Source organism: Heteronotia binoei, chromosome 3, assembly GCF_032191835.1.
Source record: "Heteronotia binoei isolate CCM8104 ecotype False Entrance Well chromosome 3, APGP_CSIRO_Hbin_v1, whole genome shotgun sequence".
NCBI classification, from domain to species: Eukaryota; Metazoa; Chordata; class Lepidosauria; order Squamata; family Gekkonidae; genus Heteronotia; species Heteronotia binoei.
The window spans coordinates 149,739,472-149,759,646 of record NC_083225.1 but is presented as its reverse complement, the minus strand read 5'-3'; the positions used below and the strand labels follow the sequence as shown (position 1 = coordinate 149,759,646).

Below are 20,175 nucleotides of genomic sequence, written 5' to 3'. Positions count from 1 at the left end.
CTTTACAAATCTTGGACAGAGTACAATAGAACAGTTGAGCACTTTTTTTACATGCAGATCTTGGTGATGCAAATGGTGCCTAGAACCCAATACCAAAGAATGAACAGCAAGAGGGTTCTGTACTGCATCATGGACACAGTGTGAATTATGCGGTTATGAGAAGCATTTTCATTACAGAGTATATTCAAACACATCTTGAGATATCAGCTCTTACCAGAAGCAATCTGCCTTACTCACCGGTGTCTCTCCAAGCACTGGTGGATCTACCACAGCATCCTCTTCCCAAAATCAGTCAATGACCAGTAGAGCAATTCCTGCCTGAGAATGAAGAATGTCTTCTGTTGCAGTCAAAAAAACTCCCCACCCTTCTCCGTGTCCCTTGTATATAACCTCCTTCTGTACCCATCTTTGCACAAACCTATCTCCCTTGGTCCACACATGTATCTCCTTTCTGTATTTACAAGGCCTCTGAAGGCAGAGTTCTGAACAGGAGCAGATGCCATTACCTGATTTAATTCCAGATCCCATGGACCTGGACCAGTGTGGAAACTTCTGCATTATGTGTAGCAATGATCATGCAACCCAAAATGACTGGCAGACGCCCTGCTCACAATCATACTACAGAAGACTTTTAAGATATTTTAGGAGAAGCACAGGCAATAAACAAACTAATTATTTCTTTTGGGAAAGATGTTTCATTCTTTGTCATCTGCTAAAAATAAAAGATTTGGAAATCAGATGACTTTAGAAAAGTCCTTTCTCTGCCTGGAGGCGTGCTGCCAATGAGAGTAGACAATACTAAGATAAAACCAATGTTATCACTCAACATATGTTCCAATTAATCATTTGCTTACCTCAGATATGAAGATATCCCACTTTTTGGTCACTATTATTTATAATATCAGATCAAAAACATGTCCAACCAGGCTTGTTTAACTGATGTACTAGGTAGACCTAGAATCAGAGAAATTGCAAATGACAGTCAAAAAGAGGGAAATAGTAATCTTAAAGAAATATTCTATCTTTACCTAGTCTATAATGATTATGGAAAAATGCTTTTATAGTAACACTAGAAATTACTAGCAGTTCAGATGCATTTCACATTTTCCTCTATAGCAGGGGTGGCCAACTGCGGCTTGGGAGCCACACGTGGCTCTTTCACACATATTGTGCGGCTCTTGAAGCCCCCCTCCACCCCATTGGCTGGCTTGGAAAAGGCATTTTTCTATTTAAATCACTTCTCCAAGCCAAGCCAGCTGGCAGCTTGGAGAATGCATTTAAAGTTGCTTTCTTTCCACCACTCCCTCCCCATGTATTTGTCTTCCTGCCTGCCTGCCTGCCTTCCAGCTCTCAAACAACTGATGTTCATGTCTTGCGGCTCTCAAACATCTAACATTTATTCTATGTGGTTCTTACATTAAGCAAGTTTGGCCAGCCCTGGTCTATAGACATAACATCAAGAAAGATGGAGCTGGGAATATGTATACTGAAAAAGAGATACTTGTGAGGTGATATGATTGCCACCTTCCAATAACTAAAAGGATACCATGGGAAGGATGAAGTATGTTTTCAGTCATGTTGGATGAGAGGACACAGACTAATGGATATAAACTACAACACAGAAGATTTTATCTAAATTTGAGGAAGAACTTCCTGATAGTGACATGTTTTCAATGCTGGAACAGTTTCCCTCTTGAAGTAAAGGAGGCCATTACAGAAGGGGGTGTCTGATCAATGCACTCACTTCAATGCAATTGTTGAGTAAGTGCCAGCCAGTAAAAGGGCAATCAAATTCCTAACAGAGTTTCTGACAGGTAGGTCAGGCCAATCATTTAATAATAGTGACTCTAAAGAAAAGAGCAATTCAAAACCTGTAATATTCTTAATCCAATTTCCTATTTCTAACCAAAATTTATTTATGTAAATACAGTGCCACCAACAATATCGGTACAATCCAATTTGATCACACCCGTTCCAACACTTTGGGGAACTAGATGGATAAATATAAGAAAACTTTTTATGATAAGATACCAATGTGAATAAACTTTGAAAAATTGAAACTGCACATTAAATACTTTAGATAGATTGCTGGGAGAGTTCCAGATCAAGTTCCAGTGAGACATTGAGGGAGGAACACCACAATCAACATACCATCGGTCTTGATACCTAAGGGGCTTACTGAAATCGGGAGTAATTAATAGTTTATATAACTCTGATACCATTCCAATAAAATCATTATAAAAAAATTTAAGTAAGACTTAAAAATCTGTGAGAGGTCTTGAGAAAGTACCCAAAGTTTTTATATGGTCTCTAACATACTTTTCTGAAAGTATCAAAACCAAAGAAGGGCAATTTGTAGGCAGCTCTCAAGTTGAGATTTGTCTAAAATTTCCCCTTTATCCATCAAATCCAGGGTTACCAGCCTCCAGGTGGGACCTGGAGATCTCCCGTTTTTGCAATTGATCTCCAGCTGGCAGAGATCAGCTCCCTCGGAGAAAATGGCTGCTTTGAAGGATTGACTCTTTGGCATTGGACCATGCTGAGCCCCTTCCAATCCCCAAACTCCACTCTCTCCTGGATCCACCCCCAAAGTCTCCAGGTATTTTCCAACACAGATCTGACAACCCTAATCAAATCAATTACATAGGTAATCCCTGTTTGCTGCCATTTTATAGAAAACCCTCTGTCTATATCCATAATGAACCAAACCTGGTTCAAAAAAGAGGAAACTGGAGATACATCTTGAAAAAATTTTGAGCAGACTTTGTCCCATAAATTGAGAAGTATACAAAAATTCATTGATTTTAATTAGAGATGGCCTAAGATGAGGTTTTAATCAAACTATGTCTTATAGGGGTGCCTGTGAAACAGAAGTGCTTTTTATAAGTAGTCAATCCGCTGTATAGGGAGGGTTCGTCACTGCTATTATGTTCACTAAAATTGGTGGCAAAATAGTAATATTTTAAGTCTGGGAGATCTAATCCCTTGTGAGTGGTGGCTCTACACAAGATGTGGCTTTAAAAACATGGTTTCTTGTAACCCCAAGTAAAGTCTGCAACTTACCCAGTTCTAAGTCTATGATTTCAATGGGTACCGTATGGAAAAGAAATTTTAAAAATTGTTTTCATTTTTGATGTCTGCCTAATCTCTCCCATCTTCAAACCTAAAATCTTTTTTTGCTCTCCACATTTTTATTGTCGTCTTTTTGTCTCAAACCATGTATAATTCATATCAAAAACTTTTCTCCCAACACTCTCTTGAAATCTACCACTCTGTAACTTAAACCCATCAAACCTACTCTCTGGATCAACATAAAACAAGTATTTACATTGTCAAGTTCTGCTTCACAATACAAGCCAGGGTCTGTATGAAACCTGACATGCAACAAGAAATCATGGCAACAACCACCTTTTTGTTCGGATCAATGTGTTTCATTTTGGAGAGAGTTGATTAGGGACAGTTTTTGTGTGCACCATTCATAGTACTTGGCAGAAAACATAAGAAACCATACAGATGTGAAATAATTAATCATAGCTCAAAAGCTTTCCATTCACTGGCATGTGCAAGGGAATTATTATTGCATAATTTTGGAAGAGCACCCTTACTTATTACTGTCCATGAATAAAGATACTATATTTATTTAATCTAGGATTTAGATTTTTCACACATAATTTTGTTCAAATATGTCAAAAACATTTTCTTTGGCAACTGCACTGAAAACGTACTGATGGGTTTGACGTCATAGCTCATGCTTACTCCCTCCCATCTTGAAATCTTGGCACCCAACAACCTCTGTGAAGATAAGGCCAATTTTCCTTTTAGGTGTATGAGCAGGCCTTCATAAAGAAGGATCCGAGGGAAGAAACTGGGAGAGAGAAGGAGCAAGAGTCAATCAGGTAGGAAGATGTTTAGTACACGAAGTTACAATGGTGTCTCTGTACCTCTATCAACTAAAGGCATAAATCTGTTGGAGGGTTATTCTAGATTGCCAGATGATCACCTTCAGGGCTGATCCAAATGTTAATAGTGACCATACGTGACAGCACTTCTTCAGTTTTTACTTATGGAATGAAAACTTAAAACCAGCTTTCTCCTTGAAGTGATAAATTCTTTTTTAAATCTGGGGAGTAATCTGCATGCAGGTATAGTGACCCCCTATATCAAAGGGGGGGTTACATTCCTGTGAGGCCTGGATTTTAAGTCACCTATTTTCAAATCACATCATAGTGCTTAAGTGTTGCCACGGTACAGTACAAAGTCACTTCATGATGAATTTTTCCTATCATGCTGGCTTCTAAGGGGCAATCAAGAGAAGCATCTTAAGAGAGAAGGGATCAAATCTGAAAGACCATATTATGTCATGTCAAATACATATGGTACTTTGCTCATTTTTCCTTTCAGTCCTTATGCTGAGAACCTTTCCCAGAATACCTCTGTGGTATCCTTTGTATTTTTCCTCAATTACTTTCACAACGCCTATCTTTTGGGTGAAGTTTTGGACGTTAGTGCCAATGATAATAAAATCTATGTAAATCTTACTTTATTTGCTACCATTTGTTCTCTGTTAATATTACTACTCTCCTTCTTTCTTTCTGTTATTTTATTATCCCTTGCCTCCTGCTTCCCTCAGTTCTCTCCACTACTAAAAAAATAAATTGATAATAGCAACGTCAACATTTGTTGGGTGCAAACCCCTGAAGGTAAATTACCTCCCTTACACAAAACAGGATTTACCACAGAGTTTATTTATTTTTACAGATCATCAGATTGATCTCTGATGGTAAATCCTGCACTGATTACATTACCAGCTTTCACTGGTGTAAATCTATAATCATAGTAATCATTTATACAGTGCTTTAGAATATTCAAAGAATTTCACATCTATCATCTATATGATGTGAGCCACCCTGAGCCTGCCTTGGGATAGGGTGGGATATAAACCCAATAAAATAAATAAATAAATATATACAATGAGGATTAGTAAACAGTTCTTTCTGTTGCTCATCTATTTTTCACCAATAGGGATGTGCACAAACTGGTTCAGGCTTGGAAGTCTGGACTGAACTTTGTCCAGTTCAAGGTTCACAAGCCTGAGTTGCTGACTGAGTTGCTGAACAGTCATTGAGGTTGGCCCTGTTCAGCAATCACATTGGCTGGAGGTGGAGGGTGGGCCTGGGGAGACACAGCCACCTGCAACAGGCACCCACAGGCATCCGCAGCTTTGGTGGCTTCTGGGTCTGGATGGGGTGAGTGGCTGGTGTGGTCCTGAATCAGTGAGTCTGTACTATACATGTGGTCTGTGTACTATACATGGAGGGTGGTCTGTACTATACATGTGAACCCACATCCAGCATCTCTCCAAAAACCATCTTCCTGGGGATTACTTGCTTGGGGTCAATAACTCGGACTCTACAAATCCAACCTGCATGTAACTTGATGGGCTCGTGGAGGGACATCCCCAGGAAGCATTCTGCAAGCTGGATGCCTCTAACTCACCTAGGGTCCATTTTGTATACTCCTGAACTGGCACATGACCTCTCATTGAAAAGTACTGTCCGTGGACAACTTGTTTGGGGGTCCGTAACTTGAAGTCCAATCTTCACCAAAGTTGGTGGGCACATAGAGGAGAGTCAGCTGGAGATCCCCTGTAATTTTAAAGTCTCCAGGTCCCTGGGGGGGCATTTTTTATTCAAACTGGTTCATGAACAGGTTTGTGAACTAATTCAGGTTCAGTTTGCAAACTGGTTCAGGAATCGAGATAATTTGCAAACCAAACCACAATTTCCCAGTTGTGCCCATCTCTATTCATTAAGCATTTACCTCCTTGTTAATAAACACCTAACTTTGCATAATTTGATATTCTTCTTATGTCCTCATAGAGCTACAAACTTAGGATTCCTTTTGAGGGTATGAAAGGACCTGTATGCACACATGGGCTTCCTCATATTGCTTCTATTAATCCATGCTGCCCCCACCCAGTATCAACATCTATAGATGAATGTCTATAGCATACTTTCCATGCACACAAATGCATGTATATAAACTTTGTACATATAACTGGGATCCTGTAGCATTCCCAAGCACATGTACAAGGCTTATATAAGTACAGTGTATGTGAAAAAAATATTGTATTGGTATTTTGTCTATATTCTGGTATCTGGAGCAGTATTAGAGAATCTCAAGAATACCAATAGTCAGGAATTTGAAGGATTCAAGGTCTCATTCCCTCCCCCCTCCCCTTAAACAGGCTTCTTGTGCAACAGGATGGCGGCTTGTGGCTGACAGAAAACATGCCTGTCCCAGGGAGGTGGCTCCTAGCCAGTGTGAGCTATGGTCTAGTTGGCCCCCTCCTTTCTTGTTCAGGCACCCCCAGGCATCCTTGGACTCCTTGATCCAATTTGCTTGAAACTGGGGTGGGGTTGGGGGTGTTATTCTGATGTTATTTGGCTGAAAAAGAACCACTCCAGTCCCTCACAGGGAATTACCAAACCTGAATAATTCCAGAATCCCATAAAAGCCCAAACCCAATATGGCCTTAGGGGGCCCAAACATCATCAAATACCAGTATTTATGCCAGGGGTGGGGAATCTCTGGTTCGCGGGCCATTTATGGCCCATGAGACCCCTCGGACTGGCCTCCAGCGGCCTCCCCGGGCCCAACTGGCTGGTGGCGATTGCGGGGCTGTACACCAACCTTCCCATTCCCAGCCAGCCAGCAGTGATCTCTGGGCTGGGTTGCACACAGGCCTCCCCGCCCAGTCAGCGGCGATCTTCGGGCTGTGCGCCGGCCTCTCCCCCACCCCCGCCCAGGGGTCGCTGGGCTGGGCAGGTCACATTGCATAGCAGCCTCCCCAGGGCAGTTGGCTGGCAGGGTGGTGGTGGTCATGTTTTAGTTTCCCTTTCATGTTTTTGTTCCCCCTTTCGGTTTCCCTTTCTTCTCCCCCTTTCTTTATTTTCTTTTCTCCCCCCCCCCCCCAATTCTTTATTTCCCTTTATTTCCATTGCTTCCCGCCCTTTCTTTATTTCCTTTAATTTCTTTTCTTCCCTCTCATTTCTTTATCTTCCTTTATTTCTCTCTCTATGTCTCTGGAGCCCGACTGGTGGGTGCTGTGAAGGACGGTTGATGGGGTATTTGGCTGCCTTGAGTCTGGTGGGAGCAGCTGCAGTTTCTTCATGAAGGGAGGGAAGGAGGGGTGGCAGGGGTGGGGAGTGGGAGCCAGCTTCCACCAATTCAACTTCCATTTGATTATCCCAGATGGCGGGGCCTAATATGCTGATATCAGGGGGTGTGGCCTAATATGCTAACAAGTTCCTGATGGCCCATGAATAATGTTATAAGTTTCTAAGTGGCCCTTGGCAGAAAAAAGGTTCCTCACCCCTCATTTATGCTCTCTTTGAATGTGAAAAAATACCTTTTTTCAGGTGCAGAGATCTTGGAAGCTAAGCAGGATCAGCCACGTTTAGTACTTGGATAGGAGGCCACCAAGGAAGTCTGGGGTTGCTATGCGGAGCCAGCCAATGGAAAACCAGCTCCAAATGTCTCTTGTCTTGAAAATCCTACAGAATCACCGTCAAGTCAGTTGTGACTTGATGGCACTTTCCACTACCACATCCGTAGTATGGAGGCAGATAGAGAGGCACTTTCCACCACCAAATCCCATCACCACATCAAGGCACAGTTTCACTTCCTTTACGAACACAGAGGATTCTCACTTTGAATGACTTGAACAGGGCAGGCTGCTTCTACAGCTTCCCTAAGTGTCAAGAGTTGTCCTTCTCGTGGCACAGACATTGATATAAAACAAGGTGATCCGCTTTTAGTTTCAGCAAGAAAGGTGGACTATCACAAAGTAAATAAACAAAGGCCCTAGAAACCCCACTGTATACACAGAATTTGATACAGTCTTTTAAAAGATGATTTAAGACTACTTTCTGTTTGGGTAAGTATTTTGTGGCAGTATAGTTTTAAAATGTGCTTGTTACTTCTTAAATTTAGTTTTTCTTACATTTTATGTTGATACTTGGTATAAATAAGAGTGCTACCAGCTGTAACATCTGAAGTTATTAATCTAAAACATGGTATATAAAATATATTTTATTTTAAGCATCCTGTGTTTCAATAATCTTTTGAGGTAGGTTTTTAGAGGGAATGTGCCTTAGCATAAGGGGTTGAATCCATCAATCCACTAGTAAAAGGCACTAAGAACTGTAAATTTTCCACCCTTTCTTCTTCTCCCAGCAATCCCTTTGAATCCTAGGAAAGTTGATTTTCAGGGTTGTGGGAGCTTCATGGCCCATAGCCATATGAATCGGTGGCTACAGTTAGGTGTGGAAGGAAGGCAAAGGTACCATTCCTGCCTTTCTATTGGCAGACTGCTTGTGGGGGGGGTGGCGTTGAAAAGTGGGGAAAATCTGTTTTCCTTGTGTGGGTGTATTACTGGATTTAACCCAGTGACTCCTAGCAAGTCTGTGGATCCAGAAGAACACAGAAAAACATTATATGAAAGATCTACTTCAGATCCCAAAACAATAATTTCCTTTCTGCTAGACATATTGCGCACTCACACATACACACACACCACAGAGGCAGGTGCACATGAACACATGAAGCTGCTGCTTTATACTGAATCAGATTATTGGTCTATCAAGGTCAGTATTGCCTACTCAGACTCGTAGGTCTCAGGAAGAAGACTCTCTCATCACTTTCTACCCAATATTTTTTAACTGGAGATGTTGGGGATTGAGCCTGGGGGTTTCTGCATGCCAAGCAGATGCCCTGCTAGTGAGCCACATTCCCACTGGAACTGGCAACAGAATTATCTATAAACAGAATTATATAGGCATCAGAATTATCGATTAGCTATGTGTGGTTGCCACCTGCAGATATCTCAATTTGCAGATCAGGGCCACATGAAGACTAAAAAAATTTTTCTGCAAACTTGGGGCACACCCTAGGTATGCAGAAAAATCTTAAAGTTTGGGGAAGGGATGCGATTCCTCCCCCCCCCCCACCAGTGAATATCATGGGCCCCACTTGTTCCCTACTAATAAACAACTTGGTCTGTTTGAAGGAAGGTACACAATATTATGTGAACCAGATCTTACTTAGTAACACCCACATTCATTATACACAGAAAACCTGACGTTCATATGTTTTTCCAGTCCAAGAGGCACCTGCCTGTGTATCTTCTACAGTATTGCTTCCTAAACACAACTTCTTTCCAGGAATAAAACTGCAGGAAACATCTTACTCTTCTCTTTTATGAAGATCAGGGCCTTTTTTTGTAGCAGGAACTCCTTTGCATATTAGGCCACACACCCTAATATAGCCAATCATCCAAGAGCTTATTAGGCTCTCCTTGCAGGGCCTACTGTAAGCTCTTGGAGGATTGGCTACACCAGGGGTGTGTGGCCTAAAATGCAAAGGAGTTTCTGCTACAAAAAAACCCTGATGAAGATACATTTTCCCCCACACCACATAACAGTGGGCAGGCGTCCTTCTTGCAACTGCACGTTAGCTGTGCCAGTATTTCTAGTAGGTGACCTCTCAGCCTCTCTGTCCAACCAAGCACAACTCAGAAGGAGGACCGTGCTATATAGCCAATGTCAATACATCTGTGGTTCTCCTCTGCCAGTTCAGCTACATAAAAGAAATGTGGCATATCCTCCTCCTTCATAGCAAGAAAGTGAGGATTAATGCTGTATGAGAGTTCCTTAGTCCAAAAGTCGTAAAATGAAGAATGAGTGCTGATTTTTCAAAGTGCATTTCAATTTCTGTCGTAGCATACTAGTATGAACCAGAACACAGTACAGGAATCCCTGTTTGACAGGCATAAACTGATAATATGTAACAAGTGGGAAATCTAATCTCTTGAGTGGGCAGGAAAACCCAGAACTATCCATTTCACAGAACTAGGATTAGCAGGCATAATTAAACCTAGCAGTAAATGTCTTGCCCTCTGAGGAATGTCATTTTGAGCAAGTATGGTAATTCTCACTTCTTTCTTTGCTTCTCACTTCCAGCTAAATTAAGGTTCAACAGCATCACCAGTTTCCTGATTTTGTTGTAGTTTTCCATATATGGCATTTTATCAGTCTTGAGAACCTAGTGAGTGCATGTAGCATGGATTATACGTTCTACATTGTTTGGCAGAGAAATCCCCAAAGCCGATATGTACCAATAAATCAGCTCTCCTCCCAATGCACACCTAGTGGCATGGGAGCTAATTCGCCACAGTGAAATCCCATTCCAGTGGCCATGTTGTCTGTTCCACCTGGCCAGTATCACACTGAGAGATTAAGGTACCCAAAGCAAGCTTAAAGGGTATCTTGGTTCATTTTAATCATCAGCGAATGCTTGCAATATCAAACCTGGAGGAAAGTCTGGGGGATGTCAAGAGAGTAGGGGGGGAAGTAGCTGCATTAGTGTTGCCAACTCCAGGTTGGAAAATACTTAGAAATTTGGGAGTAGAGACTGGAGAGGGCAGGGTTCGGGAAGCGACCTCAGCGCAGTATAATGCTATGAAGTTCACCGTGCAAAGCAGCCATTTTCTTCAGAGGAACTGATCTCCATAGCCTGGAGATTAGCTGTGGTTCTGGGAGATTTCCACATTCCACCTGGAGATCAGCAACCTCAAACAGTTTAATAATAATAATAATATTATTATTAAACAGCCCATATCCATGCTGCTCCAAGATCATTGGAGAAATAGGACAAAAAGGGCAGGTAGAGAGACAGAAAGAAATACATTAACCTGGGACTCAAAGATCAGGAAGAGTCCTGCAGTTCAAAATCTGAATTATACCTGGGACTCAAAGATCAGGAAGAGTCCTACAGTTCAAAATCTGAATTATACCTGGAAAGCTACCAGTTATCAACACAGAAACCACAGCCCTGTGAGGATATAATGGAGGACGGGGAAATGATGTCCTAACCTGCTCTGAATCCTTACTGGGGAGAAAAGCAAGGCATAAATATTTAAAATAAATAATAAACAAAGTATCCTGGAGCACTCTTGCTTCTTTAATATGAACAGGTACTTACTATAAAACTTACTGCAGCATTTGGTATGCAAAGGATGGGAACATTAGATGCATTTTTAAGAGCTCAAAATAAGAGGAATTATTCAGGTGGGTAGCCATGTTGGTCTGAAGCAATAGAACAAAGTTTTGAGTCCAGTGGCACCTTGAAGACCAACAAAGTTTTATTATGGGTATAAGCATTTGTGTGCATGCAAGCAACAACATACAAACAACAACAAAGAAACCACCAGAGTTTGCAATCAGACATCCTGCTTAAGTGCAAAAAAGGAGAAATGTGCATGCATCCAGCTTGCTGACAGACTTCCACTCCTTTCCCCTCACACAGAGAATGACAATTAAAACCCAACTCCAATTACCTGTGTCCAAATGCCTGTGTGCAGACTGAATAGGGTTAGTCTCCCTACACACACAGTAGCCCTGTCACAAGTTACAGTGAATGCATGGACAATCCACATACAGTGAGTACTTCATTTTTCTTTATACATGTGTTGAATGATTCCTTACGCCAAGGAATTCTCACATTAGCTCAACATGTGACTGAAAGCCCAAGTGCTGGACCCGTTTCATTTGTCAAGTGAACACACGTTGGCTCCTTCTTACAAACTGATACAAGAAAGTACAGGTATGATTAATATGTGAGCATTAACCAAGATTCTAAACTTGGATTAAACTTTAGTTTAAGATTCCAGATGATGGGGAAGTGGATTACCTGGAGCTAGTTTTTAAGCAGTTTTCCATGCAATAAGGGAAAGAGGCGGAACAAGATAGAAGACATGCAGCAACCTAGTAACAACAAGCCAAGTTCCTGCAGTTTTTACTATCTACAGTTAAGTGAAATTTCTTAACACAGTGATAGCAATTTACAATGCAATTTACAATGCAATCCTAAACAGAGTTGCACTCTTCTAAATCAATTGATTACAATGAACTTTGAAAGGCATAACTTTGCTTAAGAGTTCAACACTTAAACTGCATCTGGTTTTTAGCATGCTTCTTTCTAAATAGTAAACTTGTTATAAAAAGCTATCAAAGACTGTAACACAGGTTTCTGGAAATAGAAGGGTTAGCTCAGTGGTGAACACCTGCAGTGCTTCACAGCAAAAGTTCTCCAACTGGTTTTAAATAAAATTGAAAATTAAGACACAAGTAACACCCATAAAACTATGTTATGGCAAATTCTAAAATATATGCGAACAAGAATTAGAAGCAACAATGATCTGCTTTAAAGAAACCAAGTTAGAGAAAACTTTTCTGAAAACCAGCAAGGAGGACAGCAGATGAACTTCCTTGGGCAGGGATGTGACCAGCTGGGACATCACTGGTAAGGTGCCACAAGATAGCCACATGGCATCTTGTAAGGAAACTTATACAAAAGTTCACTGAACTTGCCAGCCTTGGGTGTAGATTCACTACCACAGACTTGTGATATCAGTGCATTATTGCATCATCATACCAAGCTGCACAAAGTCAGCCTTAGTAACATTCATGTCAAGCTCAATTAGAAAGTTTAGTTAGAAACTCTTGTCATACTTCTCAAGGCAGCTGTAAGGTCAGCAATGCAATCCTATACAGAACTGTTCTATTCCATACCCACCAAAATCCTAGGCAAAGGAACTCTTTCTTGGTTCTTCCTTTATAAAGGATGGCACAGGCCACCTCAGGAAGTTGTGGAGTGTTTGTTCAGCATTTGGTGGTGGAGGGGTGCTTTTCTAGAACCAGGGCTTTTTTTTGAGCAGGAACACAGTTTTGGCTGACTTGGCATCAGGGGGGTATGGCCTAATATGCAAATAAGTTCCTGCTGGGCTTTTTCTACAAAAAAGCCCTGTGTTAAGCAATGGTGATGTCAGGGGGTGTGGCCCAATGTACCAAAAAAAAAAAAAAAAACGGGCCTAGAACCCATGTCATTTGAAGGCAATCACTTCATCCTTTCATCAGTCCGGGCTGCAAGGCAAAATACAGACACCACCTTCAGTGGTTAGAGTGTCAGACTAGGTTACCTTGGACCAGTCACACACTCTCAACCTAATCTTACTTCACTAATAATTGTTAGGATAAAAGGGAAGAGAGGAGAAGAATGCAAACAGCTTTGAGTCTCCCACTGGAGAGAGAAGCAGGGTATACAGGAAGTACATAAATGTATTTGTAGCCAACTCTTTTTCAAAAGAACTTAAAACAGTGTATATGGCAGCCATCCCATCTATGTTCACACCAACCCTATGATGTAGATTAGGCAGAGTGTGCATGTACACGAAAGCTTAAACCTTAAATAAAACTTTGTTGGTCTTAAAGGTACCACTGGACCCAAACTCTGTTCTGCTGCTTCAGACCAACATGGCTACCCACCTGAATCTGCCCAAAATCAGTTACTGAACTTTCATGGCTGAGCCCATTTGAACTCAGGCCTCCCGAGTTCAAATTCAACACTCTTCCCACCAACTATCTCACACTGTCCCTCAGTTCCAAAGTATGCACCCGAGTATTGTTCACTGTCCACTCACCTCCATGTGCATATATCACTCACTGCAAGCAATAGACAAAAGCAGTAACTACTTCTGCTTCTCACTTGCCTTGAAAGCCCCTTGCTGGGGTCGCCGTAAGTCATATGTATTTTTAAAGAGACAAAGAGCAAGTTACAGATGTCTGCAGCCTTCATCACTGTTGCAGTTTGCTCACATTTTGTACTTGGCCCTAAGATATTTTCTTCTAAGTAAATCATAAACCAAAATTTCTCTCTGCTTGTTCTATACACATGCTATGATCTGGATGATGTGGGGGCATCCTTGTGGCAATTGATTTGTGGGGAAGAATCTGCCTGAGTCTGCCTTAGGGAAAGGGATACAGTCATCCTGATCTTTATGCTTCTTCAAAAGGTTGAGAAACAAAACAATATTTTTGAAGAACCTAGCACCTTCTGTTATTATATAACAATATTCACGTCTGTTTTGTACAGAGCTCTTCAAAACAATCATTCTGAAGGATCTTTCCTCTTAATCACTACCTAATGAAGAAAAGGATGCTTGCTTCACTTCATTTATACTTTGCCTTTCTCCCCAACGAGGACCCAAACTGGTTGACATCATTCTCTTCTCCTCCATTTTATCCTCACAACAACCTTGTGAGGTGGGTCAGGCTGAAAGTATGTGCCTGGCCCAAGATCACCCTGCAGAGCAGGGATTTGAACAACATTGCACTATGGCCTGATTAGTTGTTTTCCACCTGAAATGGAGTAATTTTATTGTTTTAATTGTTTGTTTACTTCTAATTCTATTGGTTATTGTTTAAGTCTGTTGTGATCTGCCTTGAGCTTACTCACAGGATAGGGCAGGCTAGAAATTAAGATAGATAGATAGATAGATGATAGATAGATAGACGACAGACAGACAGACAGACAGACAGGTAGATAGATAGATGATAGATAGATAGATAAGGGCTTCCCAGATCCTAGCATGACACCAACCACTACACCAACTGCCTGACTGATGGGCATTATCACCAACTTTGTCTCATGGTGATTCTGCTGTCTCTTCTACTTTACTTGCCTTGTCTTTCTTGACTGGCTGGTCTACTCTGATGTCACAATGATGTATTTTGCTGTAAATCAAGCTGCTAGGCCTGGTGGATGTCACTGCCTCAACTATGACATCACACAAGGCATCACTTTAGATAAAGGGAAAACTTTTTAAATTCCAAAATCCACTGACAGCCATAGATTAAATTAAACAGTGCGGGCCAATATTTATAATAATAGGCTCCCAACTCACCCTTCACAGGTATACATCAATTGAGTGGCCTCAGCGCTTGTGAAAAGAAACTGAAAAGCACCCTTAACTGCTGCAACACTGGGAGAGAATGTGGTATGATATAGCCTGATCTCATCAGATCTTGGAAGCTAAGTAGAGTCACTACTTGGAGGGGAGACCACCTCTGTGAAGGAAGGCAATTGCAAAGCACCTCTGCTTCTCACTTGCCTTGAAAGCCCCCTGCTGGGATCACCATAAGTCAGTTGCAACTTAACAACACTTTACATACACTGCTATAGTAGGATTAGCATGTATTATCCTTTGGATAAGTCTGTTTTTAAACCCATCCTGATGCATGTGAGACTCAAATATAGTAACTTACTCAATGCTACCCTGCAAATGAAGACTCTCATGGAACTAGAACCTAACAGTGCCCTCTTATGTATGCTTATCATGGAATATGGCCCACTAAATACAACATTTCTTTAACCTGTGCAGGGTTGCACCACAGATTTCCCATCTCCACATTCAGCTACTCTAGTTCATACCAGAGGAGGCTGAGTTCTGTACCTTTTCAAAGTTCAATTTGCTGCCAACTAAACGTAGATAAGGTACCCAATCACAATCCAGTAAGTCTGAATGCCTAGGGCTGCCAACTCTAGGTTGGAAAATTCCTGGAGATTTGGGAGTGCAGCCTAGGAAGAGTGGAATTTGGGAAGGGGAGGGATCTCAGTAGAGTATAATGCCAGAGTCCACCCTCCAAAGCAGTGATTTTCTCCAGGGGACATGACCTTTGTCATGTGGAGATCAGCTAGAATTCAGGGAGATCTCCAGCCCCCACCTGGAGGATAGCAACCCTAAACCATTCTGGACCATTTAACATACTAGATTCCATTAATGACTATGAGAGTTCCAGATCTGTGCAATGCTGGCTTGCCATAACTCCCACAAATATCAGCAACACAACTTTTATCACCTTCACTGTCAGGAAAAAGAAGCCCAATGCATTATGCTTTTGCAGTCTGGGCCTCTATTCCAACAGTCGTCCCAGTGTTTTAACTCTGGATGCAGCTATTAAAGGCTGTTCTAATGACCTTTAACTACTCAGTCCCACACCACAAGCCAGCCCTCAAGCTATGAAGGTAAAGAGTGTTTTAAGTGGAAGGGCTATGCTTGTTTCCTTTGCCAGCCTATATAAGGAAAGTATTTGGGTTACTCCTTCTAAGAATTAAATGGGGGTGTAAATCAGAAAACCTGACTCATTCTTTTAACCAAGCTGTTGTTTTTTTCTCTGTCTCTCAATCCTATCCTTGCTTTACCAAGACAAGCTAAGGTTTAACAAGTTCTCTCCAGCATGATTGTGGTTGCTTTTATTCATTCTGCAAATTATGATGTTATTAACATTTCACATTTATGAATTACAGAAATGTTACATCAGGTTGGTGGACAGGAAAGGATCATAGAAGAACTCTCTTTTAGCAAGGAATTGATTCCTAACTATAATTGGAAACATACATCATAACCACCTTGTCCACACAACTACCTGCAACTTTCAGAGTGAACAGTAGCAGAATCTGTATTTCTAATGGCAAATTGTAAACAGCTATTAAAGGGAGGTCTGGAAAGGATGTTGTGGCAGGATTTTGGGAGGGGTTGGCCCTCTTTATGAAAGTGACAACAAGAGTTCTAAGCTCATCAGTATTCCAGAAAATACTTCACATTTTTCACAGGGAATGCAAGAAAATACAATTGTAAGTAAAATCTGTTGAAAGCACCCAATGGGCACCTTCTACCAGAACATGTCCCCTAGCACTATGTCTGAACTTTACTCAAGAATCAGCATACTTTCACTGACCAAAATTGGATAAGTAATACGGTATAAAGCAATTCATGTCCTTGATTCTGTGATGCTCAATTTTCAGACCATCAGTGATTTTCCAAAGATGAGTTTTTAGTGCAAAGAGACCTCAAAACATAGAAGGTGAAAAGCCCAAAGTATGTGAGACTATACTGGAAGACAGGCAGTGCAGTGCTTAAGTAAATTGCACCTTAATCGCCTAGCAGAGTACAACTGTGGACTGTGTGATAAAACAACAGGCAGGTTCAGTACTGCAATCCCAGACAGACTATGCAGTACTGCTACACCTAAGTATTTCAGGTTCACTGTCCTCATTAACACACCAAGTAGATCCTCATCAGGGGAGAATTACAAATCTGCTGGATGAGTGTCAGAATCAATGTTCCCTCTAAGCCATGGTGTCTTGTGAGCAAAAATTCTACTTTGTGAGCTACTGGCATTAAAGGTGTGAGATACTGCATAAATTAGTTTGCTCTGGGGCTATTTTTCCTGAGCTAAGACAAAAATGTGTGAGCCAGTTTAGAGGGAACACTGGGCAGAATCTCTGTTCAGAACTGTAATTTAGGCTCTGTTCCCAGTCCTTTTAGATGGAGGACAATGTACAGGTAAACAACCATCTTTTCAAGTTTTCAATAAGAAAGTTATCAAAATAGAATAGAGGAACTTCATCTATAGTGCAATCCTAAACAGAGCTACCCTCTTCTAAATCCACTGAAGGCAATGGACCTAGAAGGGTACAGCTCTGATTAAGATGGCACTGGAAGTTCTCAGCAATACTTACTTCTTCCATAAAAGCATCAGCATATTCTTATTTTCTTGGAGGCAGAAAAAAAGCAAAAAAATCATGCCTATTTTCCAAAAAGTTATAGGGAGTTTTGTAAAAACTCTCAGTTGATCTATAAGATTATATTGTTAAAAAATAATAGTGGGAAGGGATCAGATGAAGAAATGTTAAGGAAAGCTTTTTCTAGTAAAATTATGTCTATCATAGAAGTCACAGAAAAAGCACAGTTCTCTTAACAATATCTGCGAGTTTCCTATAAACACAAAACTGTTTTGCTCAATGACATAAATTTTATTATAAAAACTGAAATGATAAGAGTGTTATTTAATAAACGTATGCATATATTCAGCCATTAATTCTCTTGAAGTACTTCTAATGATCCAACTAAAGTTAAGCACCTTTTAGTCATACTGACATCAATGAAAGAATAAAGCAGGTGCTGAAATCTCATACTCTGAAATCCCTAGAATTTAGAAGGATTTAGAAATCCCTAGAATTTAGAACTTCAAGAGGACTATGCCTTAGATTTTAAAATCTATTTGGCCATTTACCAATCAGAAAATATTTTCTCTTTTATCAACAAGTGTTATGCACCCCCCTTTTTAAAATTACTTCAGATACTTCTGTAAAGAAGTTTTAACTTTCAATCCTCTGAAAAGTATTGCAGTCAAAGGAAAAAGTTATAAAGCAATTGCCTCTAATTTCTATTTTATTCAAAGACAGCCACAAAAAGAACAGGAATAACTTAAGTAACTGCAGGAGAAAATGAAACTTTTTTCTCCCCCTGCTCTGTGCAAACTCACTCATGCGTTCTCTGCTTAGGCGCAGCCTTTTTACAAAGTCACAAGCGAAAGATGCTGCTGCATTTAGCTGCTTCTCCCCTTCCCCCCTCTTTCGGACTTTGCAAACCCTTCAAAACTTCGAAATCAATCTATACGCCTTCGCTCATAGGCACTTCCTAGACTGTCTCCCCGTTTTACCGGGAGAGTGAAATTGCTTGCTTTGCAATCTTTGAAGGAAATTTCAGCACAAACTGCAGCAAAGTTGAAAGCAGAGCAAATGCAAGGCCCTCCACGAACAACGAGATGCTGCCGAAAAAGCGAAACAAGTTGCAAAGCCCACCTGCCCAATGAAAAACAAACCGCATAAAAACAGAGACACGGGAACAGAATCGGTCGGGGTAATCTGTCGGTTCCTGATAAACTCTCAGACGCGTCTTCTCCTCAAAGCATCCCACCAAATATCGCCGCTGGGACCTCCCCAAATGTCCAACACAAGATAATACAGTTGCAGAAAACTACAAAACTTGCAAACTAACTTAACCCTCCGTTTAAAAGAACAAAACAACCCCCCCCCTCAACTTGGGGCGGGGGGCGTGAAGAGCTTGTGGGTTGCTCTTTCACTCACCCAAGATCTCTGAGGATGTTAAAGGGAGGCACACAGTGAAGTTATGAACAGCAACAAAGAGAGACCCAAATCCCCGGGCTAGGGCTCCAGGCCGGATAGATCTGCGAGGCACTCACCAAAATGAGGCTGGAGTGAAGGATCTGGATGATACGGAAAGAGAGGTTCTGGCGGACTTGGTAGCCGTGGCTTTTTTTTTTTTTTTTTTTTTAGGAAGAGTTTGCAGATTTGCTGCAAAGTTCAGCGGAAGAGGAAGAAGAAACGGCCGGGAGAGGAGAGAAAGGCACTGGAATCGAGGCAGCCAGACCCTCCATATGGAAGAAGGTTTTTTGGATGACTGAACTCTCAAACAATTCCCTTCTTTTTGCTAGTCCGGGCTCTGGAGCCTCCCATTCCTTCCCCCTCCCCTTTTGGAGGAGGAGTGGAAAAGGAGGAGCCGCGGCGGGCCAAGAGGGAAATGGAACTCCCCGAAAGACGGCGGCCAGCAGCCACCCACTTCGCCCCCAAACAAATCAGGAGCGTGAGCTGCTGTAGTCGGCCGCTTGCACCTGATGGTCGGTGGCGCAGCCTGGGCTTGCAGAGGGGCGCGTCGAAAGCTTCGGGCCTCGGGTCCCCCGCCCGCGAGAAGCGGAAGCTGGGAAAGTTGGGCTGAAAAGTTTGGCAGAGAAGGCAGGAGGGTCTCTCCGCCACCCCTCGCTTGTGCGGTTGGTATGTGGCGCTCCTCAGTCAAAGCTCCTGATCCCTATTCATCATCACTGAGGCGGGCGCACTGACTGGCGGGCGAGGGGGGGGAGTTAGGGGGTCTGCTTTTGCTATAGTGGAAGCTCCTTTTAAAAAAAAAAAACCCGACTACACTGGTCACAGCAGGATGTTTAGGGAAAAAAGTGGGGAGGGCAGATCTCCTGCAACTATCTGCCTTGCTGATGAGAAATGCTTGCTCTGGAGATGCCTAAACAGATGCCACCGCCACCTCTTCTCAACCCAGTGTGAGGCGTGGAAACTGGGAATAACTCCCACTGCATTCAACGAGACTAACTCCTCTGTAACTACATGTAGGATTGTAGCCTGGAAGGGTCACTTGTTCCCTCTCTTCTGATGCGCTTTCAAGATTTGTGCCCTTGGCTTTACTTTGGCTAAGGAGATAAAACAAGATTTTTGAAACCATAACACGGAAAGGGATAAATAATTTTGAGAATCTCATAGGTTATGGCATGCTTGAAACAGGAAAAGCAAGGTGCTGACATGCTAGCAAGAAGAGCTGATTTGCACAAAGAATAAATTCAGAATCACACTGTCTTATGTTTTTGTTCTCTATCTCATGCTCGTTCAGCTGTGTAAAATACATGC

The 20,175-nt window shown here is 41.7% G+C and overlaps 1 protein-coding gene across 3 annotated transcripts in view; it reads right to left on the bottom strand.

Annotated features, from left to right (window-relative positions):
* BOC (BOC cell adhesion associated, oncogene regulated) overlaps window positions 1–19,542 on the bottom strand; it is a 96,042-nt gene extending 76,500 nt beyond the window's left edge. For 2 of the 3 annotated variants that reach the window (XM_060234635.1, XM_060234636.1), the window contains exons 1-2: window positions 18,948–19,024; window positions 855–954 (exon numbers count right to left, since the gene is read on the bottom strand). The gene's annotated coding sequence lies outside the window, so the exon portion shown is untranslated. Of the gene's footprint in view, window positions 1–854; window positions 955–18,947 lie in introns of all 3 variants that reach the window. The other variant, XM_060234633.1, reaches the window with a different exon arrangement.
* Window positions 19,543–20,175: the final 633 nt, after the last annotated feature.